Genomic DNA, 6,000 nt, shown 5'->3' on the forward strand with positions numbered 1-6,000 from the left:
GGGACCGGAGTACCGAAATCCAGGTGAAGCCCAGGTGGGGACCACAGTCACCAGATCCAGGGTAGTCTCAGGTGCAGACCAGAATCACCAGGTCCAGGTGTGGTGCAGGTGGCAACCAAACTCACCAGGTCCCGGTGAGGCACTGGTGGGGAACAGAGTCACGAGGTACATGAGAAGCTAGAAACACATTGGATCCCTGGGGGGCGCAGCGGTTTGGCGCCTGCCTTTGGCCCAGGGCGCGATCCTGGAGACCAGGGATCGAATCCCACGTCGGGCTCCCGGTGCATGGAGCCTGCTTCTCCCTTTGCCTGTGTCTCTGCCTCTCTCTCTCTCTGTGACTATCATAAATAAATAAAAATTAAAAAAAAAAGAAGCTAGAAACACTGCGGCCATCAGGTCCACATGATCTCCATGTGGGAACGAGAATCACCAGTTACAGGCGAGGACCAGGTGGGGATACGACTCACCATGTCCAGGTGAGACCCAGGTGGGAACAAGTGTGACCATATCCAGGTGTGGCCGAGGTAAAGACCAGAGTTAATAGGTCCGGCTGGGTCACTGTTAGTGAACAGTGTAACCATATCCTAATGCTACCCAGGTGGATAGCAGAGACACCAGGTCCTTGTGAGGCCCAAATGGGACCAGAGACATGAGGTCCAGGTGAGGTCCCGATGGGAACCACAGTCACCAGGTCAGGTGAGGCCATGCTTAGGATCAGAGTCACAAGTTACAGGTGAGGCCCAGGTGGATCCAGAGTCACCTGGTACAGAAGAGGCCAAAGTCAGGACCAGAGTTACCAGGATCAGGTCACTCCAAGTGGGAACAGAGTAACAATGTCCCGATGATGCCCAGGTAGGTACCAGAGTCACCAGGTCCAAATGAGGCCCAGATGGAGCATATTCACTAGGTCCAGGTGAGGCCCAGTTGAGGACCAGAGTCACCAGACCTGGTTGAGGCCCAGAGAGGTACCAGACTCCCCTGGTCCAGGTGACTTCCATATGGGGACCAGAGTCACCAGGTCAGGTTGATGCCCAGAGAGGTTCCAGAGTCATGATGTCCAGGTGAGGCTCAGGTGTGGAAGAGTGTCACCAGGTCTAGGTGACGCGCAGATAGGATCAGAGTCACCCGTTTCAGGTGAGGCCAAGAATGAGTCCACAGCAATCAGGTCCAGGTGGGGAACAAAGTCACCAGGACTGGGTATGGCCCAGATGGGGACCAGATTCACCAGGTCCTGGTGAGGCCCTGGTGGGAACCAGAGTCAAGAGGTACATGAGAAGCTCAAAACACTGCAGCCACCAGTTCCACATGAGTCCATGTGGGAACGAGAATCACCAGTTACACGTGAGGACCAGGTGGGGATCCGACTCACCATGTCCAGGTGAGACCCAGGTGGGAACCAGTGTCACCATGTCCAGGTGTGGCCCAGGTGAAGCCCAGAGCTAATAGGTCCGGCTGTGTCACTGTTAGTGAACAGTGTAACCATATCCTGATGCTACCCATGTGGGTACCAGAGACACCAGGTCCTGGTAAGGCCCAGGTGGGACCGGAGACATGAGGTCCAGGTGAGGTCCCGATGGGAAGCACAGTCACCAGGTCAGATGAGGCCATGCGTAGGATCAGAGTCATCAGTTACAGGTGAGGCCCAGGTGGAGCCAGAGTTACCTGGTACAGAAGAGTCCAAAGAGAGGACCAGAGTTACCAGGATCAGGTCATTCCCAGTGTGGAATAGAGTAACCATGTCCCGATGATGCCCAGGTAGGGACCAGAGTCACCAGGTCCAGATGAGGCCCAGATGGAGCATATTCACTAGGTCCAGGTGAGGCCCAGTTGAGGACCAGAGTCACCAGTTCTGGTTGAGTCCTAGAGGGGTGCAAGAATCACCAGGTCCAGGTGACATCCAGATGGGGACAAGGGTCACCAGGTCAGGGTGAGGCCCAGGAGGTTCCAGTGTCATCATGTTCAGGTGAGGCTCAGGTGTGGATCAGAGTCTCCAGGTACCAATGATGGGTAGTTGAGGACCAGAGTCACCAGGTTTGGGTGACACTCAGATACGATGAGATTCACCCGTTTCAGGTGAGGCCAAGAAAGAGTCCACAGCAATCAGGTCCAGGTGGGGAAAAAAGCCACCAGGACTGGGTGAGGCACAGATGGGGACCAGATTCACCAGGTCCAGGTGAGAACCAGGTGGTGACCAGAGTCCCCGGGCCTGGGAAAGGACCAGGTAAGAACAAGATTCACCAGGTCCAAGAGGCCCACGTGGAGACCTGAGTCACCAGGTATGGGTGAGGCCCAGGTGTCAACCCCACTCACCAGGTCCAGGCGAGCCCAACCTGCAGGCCAGAGTCACCAGATCCAGGTGAGGCCCTAGTGGGTACCGGAGTCACCACGAAAATGTGAGTCTACAAGTACACCACAGTCACCAGGTCCAGGTTTAGTTTATGTGGGAACGAGAGTCACCAGGTCCAGGTGAGACCCAGGTGGGGAACAGAGAAATCATGTCCCATTGATGCCAGGTGGGAAAAGAGTCACAAGGTACAGATGAGGTCTAATTGAGGAGTAGATTCACCAAGTCCTGTTGAGGCCCTGTTTAGGACCAGTGTCCCCAGCTCCGGGTGAGTCCCAGAGGGGGACCAGAGTCACCCGGTTCTGGTGATATCCAGGTGGGGACCAGAGTCACCACGTCAGAGAGAAGCCCAGAGGGGGACGAGAATCACTAGGTCCAGGTGAGGCCCCGATGAGGAACTGAGAAACCAGGTTCCATGATGCCCATATGAGGACCTGAGTCACCAGGTCAAAGTGAGGCCAAACTGAGGACCAGAGTCAACAGATCCAGGTGAGGTGCATGTTAGAAAGAGAGTCGCCAGGTCCAGGAGAGGTCCAGGTGGGGACCAGAGTCACCAGATCCAGGTCAAGTCCCGGTGGGGACCAGTCACCAGATCGAGGTGAAGCCCAGGTGGGGAGCAGAGTCACTAGGTGCAGATGAGGCCCAGGTGAGGACCAGAGTTACCAGGTACACGTGAGGCCCCGGTGGGGATCAGAGGCAACAGGTCCATGTGAGGCCAGCTTGGGGACCATGGTCAACAGGTCTACTTGAGGCCCAGGTGTGGAACACTGTAACCAGGTCCAGGTGAGTCCCCAGTGGTGACAAGGGTCACCACGTCCAGGTGAGGCTCAGGTGGGGACCTGGATCACCAGGTTCAGGGGAGGCCCTTGAAAGAACCAGAGTCAACAGTTCGAGGTCAGGCGCAGGTGGCAACCAGGGTCAGCAGGTCCAAGTCAGGCCAAAGTGGGGTTCACAGTCACTAGGGCACGGTGAGACCCAGAGGGGGACCAGGGACACCTGTCCAGGTGAGGTCCAGTTGTGGAACACAGTCACCGGGTCCCAAATTTTGCCCAGTTGAGGACCATGGTCAAAAGGGCCAGGTGAGGACCAGATGGGGACCGGGGTCCCCAATTCCAGGTGAAGCCCAGGTGGGGACCACAGTCACCAGATCCAGGGTAGCCTCAGGTGCAGACCAGAATCACCAGGTCCAGGTGAGGTGCAGGTGGGAACCACACTCACCAGGTCCCTGTGAGGCCCTGGTGGGGACCAGAGTCACGAGTTACATGAGAACCTAGAAACACTGCAGCCACCAGGTCCACATGATGTCCATGTGGGAACGAGAATCTCCAGTTACAGGTGAGGACCAGGTGGAGATCCGACTTACAATGTCCAGGTGAGGCCCATGTGGGAACCAGTGTCACCATGTCCAGGTGTGGCCCAGGTGAAGACTAGAGTTAATAAGTCCGGCTGTGTCACTGTTAGTGAACAGTGTAACCATATCCTGATGCTACCCAGGTGGGTACCAGAGACACCAGGTCCTGGTAAGGCCCAGGTGGGACCGGAGACATGAGGTCCAGGTGAGGTCCCGATGGGAACCACAGTCACCAGGTCAGGTGAGGCCATGCTTAGGATCAGAGTCACCAGTTACAGGTGAGGCCCAGGTGGAGCCACAGTCACCTGGTACAGAAGAGGGCAAAGTCAAGACCAGAGTTACCAGGATTAGGTCAGTCCCAGTGGGGAATAGAGTAACCATGTCTCGATGATGCCCAGATAGAACCAGAGTCACCAGGTACGGATGAGGCACAGGTGGGGATCATGTTCACTAGGTCCCCGTGAGGCCCAGTTGAGGACCAGAGTCACCAGGTCAACTTGACGCCTAGAGGGATACCAGATTCACCTAGTCTAGGTGACATCCGGATGGGGACCAGAGTCATCATGTCAGGGTGAGGCTCAGGTGTGGAACAGAGTATCCAGGTCATAATGGTCCATAGGTGAGGACCAGAGTCACCAGATATGGGTGAGGCCCAGTTAGATTCAGAGTCACCAGTTCCAGGTGAGGCCAAGAAGGAGTCTACAGCAATCAAGTCCAGGTGGGTTGATAAAGTCACCAGGACTGGATGAGGACCAGATGGGGACCAGATTAACCAGGTTCATGTGATTCCCAAGTGGTGACCCGAGTTAGGAGTTCCGGGTGAGGACCAGGTAAGACCAGATTCACAAGGTCCAAGTGAGACACACGTGGGGATTGTGTCACCAGGCTTGGGTGAGGCCAAGGTGACAACGCCACTCACCAGGTCCAGGTGAGGCCAACCTGCAGGCCATGCAGAGGAACCATGTCCCGATGATGCCCAGGTAGGGACTAGAGTTACCAGGTCCAGGTGAGGCCAACCTGCAGGCCATGCAGTGGAACCATGTCCCGATGATGTCCAGGTAGGGACCAGAGTTACCAGGTCCAGGTGAGGCCAACCTGCAGGCCATGCAGTGGAACCATGTCCCGATGGTGCCCACGTAGGTACCAGAGGCACGAGCTCCAAATGAGGCCCAGATGGAGCATATTCACTAGGTCTAGGTGAGGCCCAGTTGAGGACCTGAGTCACCAGATCTGGTTGAGGCCTAGAGGGGTACCAGAATCCCCTGGTCCAGGTGACATACAGATGGGGACCAGAGTCACCAGGTCAGGGTGAGGCACAGAGAGGTTCGAGAGTCATCATGTCCAGCTGAGGCTCAGGTGTCGAACAGAGTCACCAGGTACCAATGATGCCAGGTGAGGACCAGAGTCACCAGATCTGGGTGACGCGCAGATAGGATCAGAGTCACCAGGTCCAGGTGAGGCCAAGAAAGAGTCTACAGCAATCAGGTCCAGGTGGGGAACAAAGTCACCAGGACTGGGTGAGGCCAGGTGGGGACCAGATTCACCAGGTCCAGGTGAGGCCCAGGTGGTGACCAGAGTCCCCGGTTCTGGGAGAGGACCAGGTAAGGACCAGAATCACCAGGTCCAAGAGGCCCACGTGGGTACCTGAGTCACCAGGTATGGGTGAGGCCCAGGTGGCAACCCCAATCACCAGGTCCAGGTGAGGCCAGCCTGCAGGCCAGAGTCACCAAATCCAGGTGAGGCCCGGTGGGGACGGGAGTCACAAGGTAAATGTGAGTCTACAAGAACACCACAGTCACCAGGTCCAGGTGTGGTTCATGTGGGAAAAGGAGTCACCAGATCCAGCTGAGAATCTGTTGGGGACGACAAGTCACCAGGTCCAGATTGAGGCCTAGGTTGGGGGACGAGAGTCATCAGGACCAGTTGAGGCCAAAGTGTGCAGCAAAGTTATGTCAAGGTGAGGACCAGGTGGGGAACAGAGTAACCATGTCCCATTGATGCCAGGTGGGAAAAGAGTCACAAGGTCCAGACGAAGCCTAAGTTTGGAGTAGATTCACCAGGTCCTGTTGAGGCCCAGCTGAGGACCAGTGTCCCCAGCTCCGGGTGTGTCACCCGGTTCTGGTGATATCCAGGTAGGGACCAGTGTCACAAGTCAGGGTGAGGCCCAGTGGGGGACGAGAATCACTAGGTCCAGGTGAGGCCCCGATGTGGAACTGTGAAACCAGGTCCCAAGATGCCCATATGAGGACCTGAGTCACCAGGTCCAGGTGATGTCCCTGTGGGAACCAGTCACCCCGTCCAGGTG

Source organism: Canis lupus, chromosome 30 (genome assembly GCF_048164855.1).
Source record: "Canis lupus baileyi chromosome 30, mCanLup2.hap1, whole genome shotgun sequence".
NCBI lineage: Eukaryota > Metazoa > Chordata > Mammalia > Carnivora > Canidae > Canis > Canis lupus.